General features: G+C 39.9%; 1 protein-coding gene and 1 long non-coding RNA gene across 2 annotated transcripts in view; both read right to left on the bottom strand.

The window, feature by feature from the left end:
- The window catches only part of LOC109316304 (potassium voltage-gated channel subfamily KQT member 1-like), a 311,290-nt gene that overhangs the window by 232,055 nt on the left and 59,308 nt on the right, over positions 1-19,927 (bottom strand). The gene's annotated exons all lie outside the window — the stretch shown is intronic.
- The window catches only part of LOC109316305, a 21,533-nt gene continuing 6,740 nt past the window's right edge, over positions 5,135-19,927 (bottom strand). The window contains exon 3 of the long non-coding RNA XR_002102802.1: positions 5,135-5,297. This is a non-coding gene — a long non-coding RNA (uncharacterized LOC109316305). The remainder of the gene's footprint in view (positions 5,298-19,927) is intronic.

Genomic DNA, 19,927 nt, shown 5'->3' with positions numbered 1-19,927 from the left:
TAGTAATAACAGTAGGTAGAGATCACTCAGCTCCATATCTAATTTTAATACATTTCATAGACATTAGGGCTGGAAGGGACCTCATAAGATCATTGGGTCTAGCCCCCTGCCTAAGGGGTAGGAAGTCAGCTAGGGTCAAAGGATCCCAGCAAGATAAGTGGCCAAATGTTTCTTAAAAGTGCCCAGAATAGGTGCTTACACCACCTCTGGGGGAGAGTCTGTTCCAGGCCTTGAAGGCTTAGACAGTAAAGAAGTTTTTCCTTATGTCCAGCCTAAAATGGTCTTGCAGGAGTTTGTGACGTTTGGACCTTGTCATCTCTTGGAGTGCTTTGGTGAACAGGCATTCCCCCAGATCCTGAAGTACAACCCTGAACCTGTGCTTCTCCAGGCTGAAGAGTCCCATAGCTTGTAGCCTCTCATCATAAGGCCTGTTTTCTTTTCAGCAGACCAAATAGCCATCTTTATGATCTCCTAACATCTGGCAGGGATCATATCCCAAATCTATCCTGATAAAACAGTAGCCTTACTGACCAGCAAGAAGAAGCTTGCTAAGGGCTGTGTATGTATCTATAATCACTCTTTCAGTTGAGAATACCCACATGAATTGCTAAAGACATCCATAAGCAGAGGATTTTTGATAAGCTCATCACTCTGCCTACATTCCCAGAGTATATCAGGATTCAAAGTTTTCTACTGGACAAGAAATTCTGCCTTTTCTCCAAGGTGGACCTTTCCTCTAGTGTCCCTCTGTTACTTCTAAGCTAATCTATACTATTATGCTCTAACAGATTTATCTTCGAAAATGGCAGCAGATGACACAGTGGATACCACACCAAGTGGCTGACTAGGCCCAAGGGTGTATTTCTCTGACTTTTCTGTTTTTGAGCAAGAAGTCAGGTCTTGGGACATGGGAAAACCAACAACCCCCTATTTTTAATGTCTTTCTTTATTTTTAAGGTCAGTTGCTATGTAGCCCTGATTGAAATATTTTATTTTCTAGATCAATATGTTTCCTGTTTGTTGTCAGGAAAAGGCTGGGCACTCAGATCAAAGTGTTTCCTGTGCTGATTGGCTGTTTGTTCCAACTCCCTCCCATCTCTAGTCTCCCAGGGTAAGTCTATACCTCCCACTGTCATCCAGTGTAGAGACACCTGAGCTGGTTTTAAATTAACTAGTTAGAGCAGCAGAAGCTAGCTAGCATGGAGCTCTGTACAGGTTAATCCATCCTTCTAAATGGAGCTAATTAGCACAAGAGAAGCTAGATCACTCCTAATACTGAGCTAGCTCATTTAGAGCTTGTTTGAGTATCTCTATGCCGTACCATACCCACAGGTTCAGCTGCCTGCCTAATAAACACATGTCCTTCTGTTCTCCTATGTTCCTTTCTTACTCCTGTTTGAAGAAACCCTGCCCAAAGGATAAAAACTAGCATTCTCGTCTCCTGTTGCTATGAAAAAAACAATTCATGGAACTAAAAAGACATTTGCAGGTTATCACTCTGTCTGTATATATTGTTTCATTCCTGTAATCATTGCTTTTCTTGTCTACTTCTACTCTAAACTCTGCACAATAATGGGACCCTGATCTTTGCTAAATCCTAGTCCATGTCACGACACAAGTTCCAATTAATAAGAACACAGTTGTTTCAGTTCCCAATCTCTGGGGTTTAGTAAAAGACCATGAAAATTCCCGCCAGGACCTCTGTTACATTTTTTAGATCGTCCACAGTTTGCTCTCATTTCCTGAGTGAAAGAGAGAGTGAAAGCTATGAGATCATCTACAAGTTTAAAAAATGCTTGTGCAATAGGCTACCAGTCACCACCAAATCCCTTCACCCACTCTGAAATTTACACTCGTCTACCTAGGAATTAGACAGGGATTAGAGACTAACTGGTTTTCAGATAAATAAATTATTTTTTTCCCCAATTTGCAGCACTTCACACATATTACACCTATGGGAGCTAACTGAAGTGTATGTCTGGGGTGCCCAGATGCCATATTTATCAATACAATATAAGAAACTATACTAGATAGCATAGCTATGTTAAACAGCAGTGTCGTGCTAATTCTCACGAGTCCTTGCATTTTTCCCAGAGCTCCTGCTAAGAAAGCCAGAATGCTGTGTGAATTTCAGCTTTCGTTAAAGAAAAACAAAATAAAACAAAAAAAGGTTCCAGCTCTCACGGTTGCAGAGAACAGCATACATAATACTTGAATCCTAAAATCCTAAATGTGTCAACACTATTAGGTATATTGGAAAAAAAATGTTACTTTTTTTAAACTCATGATGTTAAAGACATTCTTATGACTTTTGAGACTGACTCAATAATAATAAGAGAGAGGGTACAGCATTTCAGTTCTATCATTGGTACTTTGCACTAGATATACCCTTTACTCCACAACTTGATAAATATGAGGAGAATAAATAGTGGAAAATGAAAATGATGTCAACAGTGGTAATTAAAACAATATTTCTCCAAGTGCCTTTACACTCCAATCCACTCGGAGAAACTATGGCTCAACCAGTCATTTCAAGTATATATCTGTAAATGTATTACAGGAAACATGTAACACTTCCCAGCACTTCAAATGTATTACTAAGTTTCCTTTACAAGGTTTCTTTGATATTAGCTGAATGTATTTTTCAATTTCATTATGATCTTTACTTATACTGCATTACACTATTTTATGCCTGTCCATTCATCATTTGAACTTAGTACAATAAACACAGATTGTATTGATAATCAAATCTCATTACTGAAGTTAAAGGAAAGATGGTAATTATATGCAGCTCTGTTTGCATCCAGGAAGCTAGACTCTATCTGGCTCAGAACAATTAATATTTTAAACACAGTGGCATGTTAAATGAAGATAGTGCTGTTGAATGATTAGAGTATTATTAATGGGCAAATAAAAGACCACTAAAAATATGGTACAAGAAAATTCCATGTGTAAGGCTGGGTCCTAAAATACTTATATTACTTGGCTGCTTGTGGGGAAATCCCAGAAAATGTAAATGGGAATTTCAGTTGAATATTAAGGGCAAAAGATGACCTTCAGCGTCTGCTGCAAAAGGAGATTGTATTTATGGAAATTACTTTGATGCTACTGATCCCTAACCACTGCCGTTCAGTGAAATAGCCACCTTCCACTGCTTTATCAAGAAATCTGACAACTCTCTCTAGATGGAGATTCCCCAAACATTGTTGGACCTATGGCTGGCTCCTCAACTGTGTCCTCTGCAACCACCAGTATGCAGCCCCTGATTAGAATGATCATTTGCCAGCTAATTTGCTTATGGATGCCACTTACACAATACTACTTCTGGGGCTGACATAACTCACCCATGGTGCCCTACAGCTCTTCTAAGATACACCAGCGTTACATAAGCCCCTGCAGGATGCAGAATCCCCCTTTAGCTGTGCTCATTGGACAATGGATCCCTCTGAGAATACATCCCCACTTTTCTTGTTAATCATTATAGTTTCAAGAATTTATTTAAATATAGAAAATGTCAACAAACAAAAAGTGCTTCTAGAATGGTCCCCTAGATGGGTACTGTAGCTATAAAGGAGCAGCAGCAGAAGCAGCAGCAGTCCTTTACAAATACTATCCAGTTTCATTCACAGTCCAAAGTGAAACCAATGTGCAACTGATAAAATTATATTACCATATGTTAGTTTTTAGTGACAAAACTCTATTGCATATTTACATATCCCACTAATGAATTGCATACGATGGAATTAATGTGGCTACTGGATGGTCTATTCCTACAAGTATATTATCTATCTATTCTACAGGAAAAAATATGCCTGTTCTAAACATGCATTAAATTGGCAGTCACATTATAATTATTACTGGGCTAATTTATAAAAGGCCTTTTTGCAAGCAGAAGACAGTACAATAATTACATACTGTATACAGTTAGGGAATGTTTCACCCATCATTTTGCAGCCATTCTGATCTGGAACACAGCTTCTATTGTAACAGCACTACGCAATTATGCAACAGTTAAGGGACATAATGTAAGAAAATAAAATAATATCTTATCAATTTAAAGTGAAGGGAGGGAGGAATTTTGTTAGGTAGAATATAATTACCTATACTGGAATTTGGCCAAGACATAGAGCCAACTCACTTAAGTCCTGCACAATGTGCCATGGGGTATTTAATAATCAAAACTGATAAGATTCCGTGCTTTACATCTCATCTGAAAGACAGCACCTCCAAAGCACATTAACCCCATACCACCATGTTAGGCCATTGGTTTAGCATTGATGCAGAGGGAATAGTGCCACCTACTGAAGCAAGTCTTTTTAGCACCTTTTTTTCCTTTTTTTCCTTCATTTGTATAAGTCTCTTATACAAATGAAAACCCCACCAATCCCTTGTTTAGCTATATATCTAATTACATCACAGCATACATGCGTATGATATTCATAAATAGTGTCCACCTTTCCCTGACTTCTTCAGTACCCTGAGATATTATTTAGAACTTGCAATCAGAGATCCGCATCTGAAGTAGCACATAAGAATAGTATTAAGAAATAACATTTATTATTAAAATAGTATAAACTCTGGAGATAAAAGTATGGGATAAGAATAGCTTAAACTTTGGAAAACTCTGATGCTGGGCAAAATGTTAGGCCAGTCCCTGCCTCTAGTCTGTCAATACACAACACACACTAAAATCAGTGGGAATAGAATTGTGTCCTTCATGGCTTTATTTTCAGAATAAACCATTATTATTGTTTCACCAGCTTTGAAATATGAATTACCAGTTTTTGATAAAGAAATTGGAAGACTACATTCTCAGAGTACCTCTGTATCCTCCACTAATATGCCAATTTATAATTTTTTCCATCAACAGAATACCACCAATTTTAAGCATTCAAACAATCATGTATTTTTAAAGCATATGTTAGAACATATTTGACTGATTTTATTTTCCTTGTAAGTTTTAAACTTGTCAGGTAAACCCAGATGATGCTTGTAAGCTCTTCATACAAGCCTGAGGAAGAAAACCTTTGTTTCTATTGAAAATGTGGCAACCTTCAATCCTCCTGGATCATGCATGAGGGCCACCCAGACCTTTGATGCATATGCCTGGGCAAGACTTTTTGGAGGGGTGGAGGGTGCCCAGACCATCCATCCTTCCTTTAGGCCACTAAGAATCCAAAGATCAGACTGAGTCCAGATGTTTGGTGCCTTCATGGCTGTAGTTGTATAACTGTCTAGGAACTGAACCCAGGAATCCTGTATGGTAGACAAGGATTCCACCACTGAACTACAGGGTACTTACTTCTTCTATTAGAAATAAGATTATTACATACTCACATGACTCTAGGGACTGAAGCTTTAGGAAACTTAAAAAATCCTAATATCTTGAAAAAAACAAGAGCTCACCACATTATATGTTGTATATCATCACAGTAGGAGATGATGCTTACTCTTTTTTTGAAAGTGCAGAAATATACTATGGAAAGTAGTCTTCATTTCCTGCTCTGAGGTAAATAAATACACTAGCTTTGTTATAGACTGATAAAGACTTATGCCAATCCATTTCAGAGGTACTTGCTGTCAGCAGTGAATGAACCAGTCCTTTAATTAGTTTTTATCTGCAAAGTATTTTGAGATGATTGGCTATGAATGCTAGAGATACATAGAAGTAATATTGTTAAGGCATATGCAATATACCGGAGCCACTAGTAGGATTATTAACAACAATCACTAAAACTATTAATAATACACATTGCTATTCAAAAGTAATTTCCACAGCTGATTCAGGTATCACTGAATATAATTTCTGCTAATACACCATTAACTGTACTGCTACAAAGGCAGTGCTGTTTGTCATATATCTGGGTTTTTCTAACATTCAGCTATTATGTTACTGTTATTACTGGCTATTGCTTCACTCTTAAAGGCAGTGTAGATGTTCATGCTGAAGGAAATACTGGGGAAAGGCTGCAACGAATTAGGCTGTATGTAAAGACAGAAGTAAAAAGTAGGCAAGCAGCTTATAGGGAACGGTGAGGAGCTAATACGGAATGCTACTCTGTTTATTGGTGAATTATTTTTCACAAGGAATATGGTCACACATTATAATTCTTGGCACATATATAGGTCCTCTGACATTGTGAAATTCAACACTCTTCTCTGGTCAGTAATACAGATTTTTCCTCAATTTACAGATGGACAAGCTGAGGCAGATAGAAGTTAAATGACGTACACGAGGCTACTCAGTGAGAGTGCATCCACATGCAAAATTAATTCAACACAATAAACTCTGGCACAGTTTGCACTGGAGTTTATTGCTCGCTGGCGCAGCATTTGCACATGTGCCTGGGGCTGCAGCCCAGTATATTGAGCTGGGACACAACAGCCACAGCTGGCAGGGTCCCCAGGGGTCATCCTGCCAGCACAGGGCTGCGCCCCCAGCTCAACGTGTTGCGGAGGGGCTGGCTGGGGCACGAGGGTGCTACAGTACAAAACTAGCTGGCAGGCAGCCCCCGCACTGAAGCACCCTTGTACCTGAGCCAGCCCCATCAGCTTCTACATATGTTGCAGTGGGGTACATAAATCTATGTAGGATAGTACTTGTGTCAGGCAGTACCATCCTATGGCAGAGTTTATTAGTTTACTGCAGCCTAACAGCACTGCACATGTAGATGTTGACGTTTTATTGCAGAGCTAATCAGTCAGATCTGCAACAAATGTTTTGTGTAGTAGCGTGCCCACAGAGTCTGAATTCTGGTTAAAACTCAGGAATTTCTGCCCCTCAGATGTGTTTAAATCAGCAGTTAGAGCAATTCTCTCCCCAGATAACCAAGGGCCAGTGCCCACAGCCCCCTGCCCCCTCCCCTGAGCAGCTCCTAAGCCCCGGCTGCCACCCACAGGAAGCAGCAGCAGCTGCTAAGGCCAGAGTGTGGAGCCTGGCTCCCCAGCCCCCCTGTCCCTGTCTCCTCCCTACCCTACTGGCCGTCCCCTGCACCTCTGCAGCCCAGTGGGCAGGACCTGGTGCAGGAGAGAGCGCCATGCTGAGACCCCATATGCTGATGTTGCAACCCTAGTTGGGGTCACAACCTACAGTTTGGGAACTGTTAAGTTAAAGCATGTAGCATAATACATATCACACAAAAAATAGGTGATTTTTTACTTTCTCTGGCTTTATGAACCCACTGAATATTTCCCATAACTTGAAAAAAAAAATTGACAATATCTGGTATTAACTGATATTTGGGGTTGAAAATGGAATGCAAAAGTGGGTTAAATAAACCCATCCTATGCTAAACATTTGTATTTGATATTAAGTACACTTATATCACAGTAAATAAATGTGTTTAGTCAAACTATTTGGACCAGTTTTGCTGCTACCCAAATTTTTGAACACAAAAAAATCACAAATGAAAACCTTAGCAAGTTTTACCTTTTTTCCCCAGATAGCTCCATTTAGCAAGGGACTCTCCTCAAGTCTATGTTAAATGTCTAGTTAAGAACCTTAATTATCAGTACTTTATATATAACTTTGGCAGCCTACTTTTAAATTAAGTACTATTGATCTTGGTGTTTCAAACACTTTTACCTGCACTGGTGATCTTTCCTCTGCAGTTTCATATTTTCAGAGGGGACACTTTAATGCCAACTTAAAAAAAAAAAGAAGAGTAAAGCAAGCAACCACACAGGGTGTGTCCCTGGTATAACTCTGCTGACCTCAGTGAAGTAGCACCAGGAATAAACTTGGCTCCGTGTCTCTGCTAAGAGTGAGGCCCTTTTTCTGTTTCGGGCCTAATTTTCCATGCTGCAAATAAATTAACATCACAAGCACTTCAGCAGCTAACTTTGCCTTTCTGCAGCAGTGAGAGAGTGCATGTACTCAGGTGTTAGGATACTACAGCTTTTCAGCAGAGACTTGAATAAATAATGAAGCCAGAAATAACCCAACGGCAAGCCCAAATAGAGGCAAATAGTTTGGCATTTGCATTTGTGTTTATATTTTTAACTGGCTTTAAAAAAAACTCTTCAGGGAGCCATAACAACATGAGGTCTGGTCTTTTCATGGTATTTCCATCATCCAGGGAGTGAAATGCCAGGAGAGGGTCAGATCTCAAAGTATTTGCATGCTACTATTGGCATTTAAGACAAGGCAATGAAAAAAATTAAATATAAATGTGATTTCTTTTTGCAACTCTTATAAAATGAAGTTTCTACAGCACAAAGCATCATCCTTTATTGGCTGTGGCCAATAGCCTTGCTGGCTAACTCATCCCCAAATCCAAGTATTGGGCAGTGCTTTCATTCAGAGTCACTACAGAGAAGCTGACTCACTACCACCATCCAAGCCAGTACCTTTCTATAGAGAAAGACATTTTCCATAACTGTCAGTCTGGTACCTTTTGTCAGCACTAAACTTCATATGATGGAAAAAGAGATTAGGAAAATAAAATCATTCTTCTGCTGTTTTGAGTAAGAGATTTCAGGTGCAGGGGTTTGTTTCACAAATAATGGGTTACTTGACTAGAGGCTCTTTTTTTAACAATGCCATTTTCTTACACCCCCTCAAAAAACTCCACGCTGTATGCACTGTAGCTGTATACCCTGCCTAACTACTGGCCTATTTTAACAGGGTTTTAAAGCTATTTTACCTGACTGCCTGCTGATTAGCATGCTGAGTTTTTTTAAACCAGTCCATTGAATTCACTTCCTTTCTCTGTCCCCAGCGTTCATTCACCTATAGAAATGTATAGACAAACAAGGCCACAGGTGCAGAAAATTGGGCCCTTCCTGCTGTTTATTACAATGTTGACCTTGGGGATTTGTCAGGGGAGGAGAGGGAAGAAATACATGCTTTGCAATAGGATTCTGCTAAAATCTTGCCTTCCTTTTCTTACGAGGCTCAAAAAAAAAAAATAAGAAAAAGCATTATGCCTGCCAACAGACACAGCCGCACATACACACACAGGTCTTTTTGCCTCCCTGAGAGTGTTCTGAACCAATTTCTGTCACACACATATGCTTCTTCCCTTCTCCAGCTCCCATTTTGGCTTCTGCTTCCTTTTCTGAGGCCTTGCGGTCACTGAGCCAGCAGCCCTGCTGGTTTTAGTCACGTGTACAGGAAGACAGGGCCACCTGCTTGCCATATCAGCAAGGTGTGCTCTACTTAAAGGCAAGTCTGGGGAGTTCTCTTGAAACACATGGCCCTTATCCAAAACAAAACTGCCTTGGATTAAGCAGAATGCTCCTTATAAACTCCTGTTCAGCTCCCTTCAAACTGCAAAAGATGAGCCTATTGGACCTACTCAAAGAATTGAAATTTTTGTTGACATGATCTGGGGCCACTGCTACAGATTGCTCTGTAGCTCTTGGTGCTCATCAGCCTTGCTGCAGTGTTGTACTTAACTGTGCACATTCTGTAATTTACTGTCATTTTGTTAACTGTCTCATCAAGAGGCCCCTCTGAGGATGCATCCCCATTGTTCACAGCACTGTGAATACCTGTCATAAGAGTTTATAATATAAATAGACATTGGAAAAGACAGTGTATTATCTCCATTTTGTAAATGAGGGGTTGAGGTGCAGAGCTAGACGGGTAGTCTATGTCAACCTTTTTTGTACCAGGAGCCATTTGTGAACATCAATGACTAGTCCTGACCCAGTGCCCCTCACTCCCAATCAGCTGCCCCCTGTCCCCAGGTTCCCAGTGTGTGGGTCATTGGATGGACGTGTGGGGCAGCATGGGGTGTGTGTGGAGCATGGGAAGTGTGAAGCAGCTTCTCAGAGGCTGGGACTCTGCCAGCCTGCAAAGGAAAAACCACAATTTCCCATGTTTTTCTCCTTTAAAGGAGAATCCATTTTAAAAGATTTTTCACGACCCTTTCATATATTCTTGTAACCCATTTTTGGGTTGCAACCCACAGGTTGGGGTCTATGGGACTATCAGGAACTGGACCCAGTTCTCCTAAGACCCAGGTCACTGCTTTAATCACAATTTCCTTCCTAAATGTAGTGTATTTTTTTCAAACTCTTGCATGGTGTTAGGCCCAGATCTGGAGAGAGGCTAAGGTATTGAATTCTCTTTTCAATTAATGGGAATTAAACACATAAATACTTTTCTGGATATAGGTCTTCCTGTCCTGAAGGTAAAGGCCAATGTTTGGGTTAGTGCAGACAGGTTCTCTGAATTCTCCTGAATAAAAATATCTGGGGGATGCTCCAGAGTTCTGACCTTTGGCACCTCAATAACTATCGTGTTGGGATTCCTGCAGATCCATGTGACATTTCGAACTTAGCATCAATAAACCTCTAAACTATCCCAGTATTGCAGGTCTTTTCAGCAGGGAAAAAAATGTGTCTAGTTCTTAGGATTTTATTATATGGATGAACAACTAAGAGATAGGACCACTTTCTAGTTTAAATCAACTTACCTATATGTACATGAATAAACTGGGTCAGGCTGTTCCCTTAATAAATGTTCCTTTGTTTTCAAGTAAGAAAGCTTTCCCAGCTGCATTCTTTCTTTTGGGGGAATTTTGCTATATCCTGAATGGACCTGTTTAGGTCAGATCCAGAAGGGGGTGCAGTGGTGTGGTCACACCCCCTTTTGGACCATGCTGCAGGAGCAGCAGCACAGAACTTTAAGTCCCTGAAGCAGGTAAGAAATCCCCCTGCCCCCACTCTTTACAACTGTCCTCTCCCACTGTCACTGTGCCCACTGTCTCCAGCTACCCCAGGGGAAGGGGAGGGGGGTATCTCCAAACCTGCTCCTACCCCATTCTAGCCAGGCTGCTTGGGAGCTGGGCTTAGCCAGGGACAGCAGCACCATCAGCAGCAAGTGTATGCCTCCTTCCTGCTGGATCCCACCAGGCATTCTTCACCAGCTCAGGAGCAGGCATGAGGACAGGAACCTATCTGCCATGACTGCTATCCCCAGTTGAGCCCAGATCTTCATGTAGGTGCTTAGAGTCCCTTGCTGCTGCTCCTGTGGGGTGGTCTGCCCATGCAGCCTGCCTGCAGCCCCTTTTTAACAACCTGATTCTGCCTATGGAGCCGAGATGTACCATTGTTAAGTTAGCAGGAATTCCAGTCCCTATAACATCTTGTACCGAGACATAAGATTTGTTCCAGAGTGGCTCAGAGGAAGGACACCTCACACTGAAGTTAAATAATTTTACAACTTTTAAAATTTAGTTTCTGTGTCATCCAATGATAATCATTGTAAAATGTCCTAAATGAAAACTGATTATTTCCAATATAAATCATACAGGCTCAGTTCTTCAAAGATATTTATGCAGCTAATTTCTACTTGGGCACTTTATTCCCTCAGATCTCAATGGAAATAAGGCACCCAAATTACCTTTGAATATCTCTACTATAGGCCCCAGTTCAGAAACACCACATACTAAATCAAGTATTTTGCTGAGCTGAGGCCATAGATGTGTGACAAAACCAATGGCTGGAGTAATCACTGTGAGAAAATGGACCCTGGCCCATATTTGTTGTTATTTAATTAAACACATTAGCACTTGAGACACGAATGAAGCAGAATGATTTGCTGCTGCTGATGTCATAGACTATATATTAGCAATCAATAAATGTTCAAGGTTAAGGCCCTTCATTTTCTATTGTTATTTTTATTTTACAATAAGCAAAACCCACAGCCAGGGCATTTCTGCAGGTGCAATAATCTAGGTCTTCCTGTCTTGAAGGTGGGTCTTTGGCTTGGGCTATACCATATTGTCTGTGACCTGCAATGAAGTAATTTCATAGAAATGCACAGCTGTGTCTGATGGCCTCAGTAGTTTCAACTGAAAACTCTGGATAGCAAACATTGACTGTAAGAATAACCAAGGCCAGCTGATACAATGATGGATGGATACCAAACAGTAGTTCCCTCAGGGTAATGTAAAGGTAAAACCACCTCCCTGAACTACACTTATGGGGAACTGACCTGAAAACTAATCTGTTTAAATTCACAGGTGCAAAAGAATTGCAGTCTGCAATTCTATTTCCTGTGGAGACTGAGAGACTCATTTTCAAGGTGCTGTGCAAAGTTACAGATAAATGATTGACCACAGCCCTAAGATGTGTTTTCACTTCTCTTTGTTTTCTAGTTTCACTCATGTCACAGAACACAGGGTCTCAATAACTGAGACAAATGATTTGTTTTCTGACTTCGTGAAAGAACATGTTCTCTTAGGCCATAACCTTGCTTGCAAAGAAAGGTGTGTTCCTAATGCTTTAAAACATTCCAGGGCTTGGGAATGTAACACTTAGCTGTTAGCTAACATGCATTTAAATCCTAGTGTAGACATTCTGATTTACAATTCTTATAGGGTTTATCTTGACCCACTAAATTGTGTCAAAACTACGCTTCCCTTTTAACCCATGTTGGATAATACATCTTATCTCACATCAGTTAAAACAAACCTCTTTTCCTAGTATGGACACGGTTTTAGTTATATCCCTGGAAATCCCAAAAGTGTCATTCTGATTGTCAGAATTACAAGTTGAAAATGATGCTTATGGGGAGGCAGATCTTGAGTAGCTCAAAGACCTGTGTGGTTTGGTCCTTCTTTTGTGTAAAATCAAGAGTGTTGATTTCTCTTTTGCATTTGTTCAGTTACCCAAATAGTGATTGTTTTGTTTGGATTAAAAAACCATGTTAAAAAACAGGACGGCTGCAAATACACACCCATGCACTCTCCTTCTCTGACCTCAGTATGATAGAACATCATGTGCTGTAAGTTTACAATTAGTTATATTTCTAAAAAATAGCATGCAAATTAACATTATTATATATTAAATTGCTTTTTTTTTGCACTGGGCCGATCAGATTTTTATCATGATAATTGCTTAACTTGCCTTAAGACAGCAAGTGTTCAATTTTAATCATCTTATTTCTGAAATACATTAACTTCAGAAGTAAATGCATTTTGTTACATTAGATGCACTGAATTAAACTTGAAATACATTCATTCAGATTACAATACTCACCGAGATTAAAGGGGTTACAACCAGAGAAAAAGCATCCTTAACAGATGGTGTGGCCCAACCTGTACATCAAATGGTTAACACCCTATCCCTTTTCCTCTCGCCATAAGCAGCACAGGCCACTGAATTTAACTGGCTGCTAGACTTTTCCCTTCCCCTCTTTGTTTTTTTTTTTTTAGCGTGTCTCTAGCTTGTTTTTCATTCTGTCTTCACTCTGTTCAACTTTTCACCCTGTTGTTAGTTGTTTTTTTCTCCCTGTCTTCTTTCCCCAGTCACTTAGCAGAACTTAAACAGACGAGTTCAAACCTTCAGAATTGTGATGTTCAAAGTGGGTTCAAAATTAAGAACAAGTTCATCCATCCCTACTAAGAAGCTACCTCTCAACCTTTCTTAAACAAATAGACATCTCTATTGACACTGTTTGTTTCTTCATCAATCTGTGAAAAGTTAATACAATTTTGTGCCATTTTTTTCCATGGAAACAGCCTTGTAAAAATACCATATGGTCCACTGAGGTTTGCCCTTACAACCCTAATAAATACTAATCACCCAAGAACTTATCATTATAACTACAACTATGCAGCTAATGCTGTAATCTCAAAAATCCTTCAGAAAACAAAACAAACTAGCTCCCTTTTAAACTGATGACTTGCTGCTTTTGACTTCAGCTGTTTCTTTTATATTTCAGTGACACAAAATAAATGTGCTGAAACTGCTTATCAGCTCTGACTCATCCCTTTGCCATCCTCAATCCATACATTTTGAGTTCGTAACTATCTTTAAATGATTAAGTGGTTTCATTCACCTGGTTCCTTTAATTTGAAGATTGTCTTGAGCATGTCTCTGGGGAGTCCCTTATGAGCTAACTTTCCTAATTTTAGCTAATCTTGCTTGGTAATTCATGGCCCAGCCCACTATCAGAGGTGTTTGGTGGCTCTCCATCATATCTTTTCCATCTCTGAAACCATATCCTTATAATGACATACAGTATTATGTATCATGCCTTACTTATGTGAAAATAGCTTTCTATAACTTATATCCCATGTGTACATACATATATGTAAGGTTCAAACAATAACTATTATACCAGGAGAGTTATCTTTCCTTTCACATCTAATATATCACAACTCATCCAATTAATTTTTCCTTTATTTCTTCTGAATATCTTCCCTTGAGGATTCTGATAAAAAACTGCCATTTTTCCTTGTGATTTATAGTAAGAAACAATAAGAAGGTCTGAGTGGCAAATATGACTCGTGAGTGCTGGAAAGAGGGACATTTTTGGAGCTCATTCAGACCAACTGCATCATTTCATTGCTGACCTACCATGTCCTGCAGAATTTCAACTGGATTTTAGAGACGAGGATTCTTGAATGCTGTTTACTCCTCAAGGATGCAGTAGAGGGAAGTGTACTTCTAGATGTCACGCTAAATTCTGGTTATAAACTTGTAATTTTTTTTGAGATGGTCAAGTATTGTTGCAATATAGGCCAATGTTGTCAAAAGTGAGTAGGAATTTTTGGTGCCTCAATTCTTGGGGTGTCCACCATTAAAAGTTTTGAAATTGTCCAATGTTTAGAAAGTGTGCACACTCATTCTCTGAAAACAACATTCCTTTACATGTCTTGGATTGGACACCTAAAAATGTAAGAGCTAAATTACTCATCACTTCTAAAAATGTCAACCTGAATGCATAAAACAGCATTTCTCTATGTGAGGTGGATTAAAGGAACACCACTACAATCAACTTTTGCAGGCAGTTGGCTTCATAGGATTAGAAACAAAATAAAGTATATGAGCAAGGTGGATTAGTTGCACAGCAAACCAGAGCACTGTATTATAACTACAGGCTACAGCTTCCTTCTTACGTGCTTTAGTCAATCTTCTCCTTAATATAAATCTATTAGTGGCTCGTTCACCTATCAGATAAATTTTAGAGAGTGGTACAGTACAGATTTGATGAGAATATTGAGTGAATTGTGTTTGATCATAGTTGTTCCTTCTTTATATTAACTTTCAGTGACCAATTTATTGACACAACTATTGATAGAATAGCAAGTGTGGAGTAACTGTCAGTATTTATGCTGGAATGCAAAAACAATACTATGTGGCTTATCCAACAAATCCCAAGCAAAGCACACTGCTCAAGTTCAGAGCATCTGGGATCAATCCACACAGCAAACAGTTCCAAAAAATGCTTTTGGAATGGTAAATATATAAAACCAGACCACAGTTTGATCAGATATACCACATGTATCTGAATCCTAGATGACCCTGAACCTAAGACGACCACCTAATAATTAGATTCTATACATGGAAAATGTATACATTTGTTATAGTTTTCCATGCATGGAATCTAATTATTGGAGATTCATGTTTCATTCCCCCGCCCCCCCTACAGCTTCAGAGGTGCAGGCTATGAGGGGTAGGTGATGTAAGGATGCCAAGCAGCTTGCTCCCTGGTTACACCTGCCCCTTACCACTCCTGCCCCCTACCCCCAAATCCTTGGGCCCCTTCTTCTCCCCCCAGCCTCTGCTGCTCCTTTTCCCCTCCTCCCTCAGCCTCTGCTTCCCCCTTCCCCTCCAGCCTCTGCTTGCCCCCCAGACTATCCTCCCTCCTCCCCCTAGCCTCTGTTCCCCGTGGCTCCTACTAGCCTCTACTCCACTTGCTCTGCACCAGCCTCTAATTCCTTGCTATGCTCCTGCCTACCTTGTTTCACACTGGCATGCTCCATCCCTACCCTAACCTGGGACACTGAGCACAGCCCTAGCCCAGCCTCCAGTCAGCTGTACAGGCTGCATACTGCTGCTATGGGGTTGGACTGGGGGTATGCTCAGTGAATTGGGATGCAGCATGGATGGAGCCTGCTGGTATAGAGCAAGGGTAAGGGGGCACAGATCCAGCTTCCCGAGCTCTTTTATTTGGTGGGGGAATTTTCACACAGCTAGACACAGTATGGTGACTCCTATGCCATGCTACCTCCTGGTATCTTAAACAGGGGGCATGTGTAGGCGAAAGGTGATACTCAGTGCAAAATGAATTAGTCTGAAAGACACACAGTGTCTTAAGGTTGTCACCTGTCCAATTCTCATTTGGACAGCCTGGGATTGGGGGCAGGGAGAGAGAGATCATCAAATCATAGAAAATTGGGGTTGGAAGGGACCTCAGGAAGTTATGTAGTCCAAAACCCTGCTCAAAGCAGGACCAGCTCCAACTAGATCATCCCAGCCAAGGCTTTGTTTAGTTGGCTTTTAAAAACCTCCAAGGATGGAGATTCCACAACCTCTCTGGGTAACCTGTTCCAGTACTTTACTACCCTCCTAGTGAGAAAGTTCTTCTTGATATCTAAGCTAAAATGCCCTTTCTGCAACTTGAGATCATTGCTCCTTGTTCTGTTATCTTCTACCACTAAGAACAGATCTTCGTCCCCAGATTGGGTTGGAAACCTGATCTGCATAACAGCTTCACCAAAAGGAGGTAACCTTAAGCATGCCGAGTCACTGGGCTGTGCACAGGACTCCAGCTGCAGGTATGGCCTGTGTTAAAGACTGAGCATGACATTTACAGACTGCAAGGGGGTTTCCAAAAGGGGAACCTAGCTTAGGTCTCACCCTCCCTCTGTAACTGGCAGTGCATATATAATAATACCATTTGGGGCTAGATGTCTGGGAATAGCTTCAGAAAACAATGGCCATCCTAGGACTGGTAGAGAAGGCTTCTATGTCACATCCATATTGCCTTGAGAGGTGCCCTGAACAAAACTTTGATGCCACAATGCAGCCCAGACTCCTACTGTATGTATTGAATGAGTTGTTCACATTCAACTGTTCAGTGAGTTCTTATAAATACCTTGTATTTTTTCCTGTCTGAGTACAATTAAAAATACAGGATATTTGCCAGACAGGCTGAGATGCTTTCAGTATTGTGATGAAAGATTAACCACATCTATCAATCTTTGTTCTACCCTAAAGCAGTCAATTATAGAGATCCAATAGTTTTGTGTCTCTATAGGAAAGTTTCAAGACAGTTTTATTATAGAGATGCAATGCAAGAGGTTCAGAGTTACAATTTTTTGTCCCATTAATACATAATAATTTGTCAAGAGAAACCAGGCTGAGATGAATGAATATTTCAGGTGCATAGTTCATAAGTACAGTAAATGAATGACAAAAAGAGCCTATTAAATGATGAAATGCTCACTTAGGAACTGGAAAGCAGTCATTCTTCATGTCATTGCTATCTATGGCTCCAGATTAAAACACTAATATCTTTCACAGGTGGTACCTCACATGCAGCAATGCTATGAAATCAACAAACAAACTGTTTTTGTGTGTGTGAGCCATGGCCAAACTTCCCTAATTATTGAGAATTTGAGAAAATGATGATTATATTCCAGGAAATACCTTGACCAGTCATTTAAAAACATCACCCTCTCTGCAATCACTTAATTTATTGGTCCAAGAATAGCTGCCAGCACTAAACAAAGCTGGGACACACAGACACACACACAAAGGAAAAAAGTGACCAATCTGTGCAGGAGCTAGACAGCAATGTGATTTATAAGGATGTTAGTTCTGTGAACACTCAGGGAATTATATTTTCCTCATAAAGTACATGGACAACTCCCTATATCATTAGTTAATAATGTCCCATCAGGTAGAAATATAGTAGATGACTACTTGCTAGATATAAGGCATCAAGTCAAAATATCTAACAGAAATAGTATTTAAATATACTGCATACACACACACAAATATACCCTATCATAAGTAGCAGAAAGAAAAGAAACAAGTGTTTTACATTTTCCAGTAACATCTTCATTGCAGTGGCAGAAGTGGAGGATGATCTACCACTGACAGCCCTGGGCAACACTTTTTATCAGCTGCTTTGTGGATATTTGATGACCTTACTAAAAATGTATTCCATGTGTATTGTATATTCACCATTCTTCCTAATAACACAAAACCTACTGTAAACACAACTAATTATAATTCATTCCATTCATTCTCAGCAGTGTCTGTAAACTTGTCTTCTAGTTGCCTGTTGGAAATCTGAAGGATGCTTCACTTACAGATTAAGTATGGAAGCATAACTGAGTAGTTTGGTACCCTGGGTAGTGGAGGCACATAGGGCAGAAGCTATAGCCAGACTTTTAGAAGCTGCTATTTTTCGCTCCCCACCCCACCAGGGATGGTGCTCTGCTTACCCCTGTTAGTTACGTTACTGATCAAGTATGCGCCTCTCTCAAAAACAATCATAAAACATTTTCAACAAAGAGTAAAGATGCAACACAATGATATGAAACATCCATGTCATTTGCTAAAAGCCCTCTCTGACATTACTTAGTTTACTTTAGTCAGCTTGCAATATGATCTTTATTTGCTTTTGTTAAATTGTAAGTATTTGGGGGAGACACTTATGTCTTCTATTTCTGAAACGCCCGGTATGCACATATAATGAGATAAATTATTGACACAAATATTTCCAGCAGACTGATTTCATGGTAACAACGGTGATAGGTGGCAGAACAGGGTTAGCCAGAAGTTACTACTGTATGTACCATGGAAAATACATCCAAATAATAACTGTAATTGACTGTCTTAAAATATATATATCATGGGACTATGAAATTTTCAGATTCTACTGTGGGGAATGTATGGGAATTGATCAACCCAATATCTCTTAAAAAATACTGGAGTTGAACCAGTATTGCCATATCTTTTCCACATATTATTTCAAAATTTTAATTTGCTTTGGATTTTCTTCCTGAAAATATCCATGCAATTGAATATGCTATAAAGAATTTCTGAATAAACACATTTTCTGGAAACTTGTGTGTGTGTGTGCGTGTGTACGTGTAAATATCTGAGTGAGAAGTGCATGGTATGCTTATTCATTCCAGAACCTATATCCTTTAATGTCTCTGACCAAGCATCAGTAAGCAATTCAAATCAGATAATCTCAAAGAAAAATGCTCAAAATGAATTAAAAACTTGCGATATTTATTTAAAGATCACAATTTAGGGGCTATTCTGTGGCTAAAAAATAGAAGCTAAATTTGTTGAAAAAAGCTATTTGCTATGCATTTTTAGTTCATTTGTCATAAACTTTGGTATGATACCTGCTAAGAGTATCTGTCATTGATTAAAAAGATTTCCCTCAGAAAGAGCTCCCCATAATGCATACTTCTAATAGAAAATTAAAAATTTTGCCCCTACAAGTTCATGTGTGGAACTTGCCTCCAAGACCATGGGAATTATATGTGGATTGACCCTGATCCAGCTTGTAGGATTGTGCCCATATATGGCAGCATATGATGTTCATATTGTTACAGACTAACGATGATCATGCCGCAAACATTTTTCCACGAACAGCATTAAACCATCACCATGGAGGGGGCTGGTACTATGTTTAAAACATCATTATTGACATGTTCTTGCCTGTGCTTAAGGGAGATGACTGTATAAGAGTGTACAACACCCCAAATTCTAAAAAAAAAATCATGTATATTTCCTGTGCATGTGGTCATTCCTTTGATGACAGTAGCTAATTATCAGGTGCTATCTATTTGTTATCTGTTGCAGAAGTATGTATGAGCACTGGTCATGATGCCCATTGTGTGAGGCACTATACAAATCCAGAATAGAGACAATTTCTGTCTCCAGGAGTTTACACATTAAGATCATTAATGTTTGTCCTTCCCAAATTGCCATCCTTCTGACTCTACATGAGAATCATTGTGGAATGTATGACATCACAATAGTTTCCTGAGTAGCAGACAGCGAGATTGTAAGACACAGTTATGACTTCACAACAGGGTTAAGCATGAACTTGGGGTGGCCTGAAGGGGATGGGGATGGGGATGGGAGTGTCTGTTTAGAAGGACCCCAGTGGTAACACATGCAAGCGGGGAGGACTCTGGAATAGATTCTACGT

Source organism: Crocodylus porosus, unplaced genomic scaffold, assembly GCF_001723895.1.
Source record: "Crocodylus porosus isolate Cpor-Errol unplaced genomic scaffold, CroPor_comp1, whole genome shotgun sequence".
Classification (NCBI taxonomy): domain Eukaryota; kingdom Metazoa; phylum Chordata; order Crocodylia; family Crocodylidae; genus Crocodylus; species Crocodylus porosus.
This window is presented reverse-complemented; position numbering and strand designations above follow the sequence as displayed.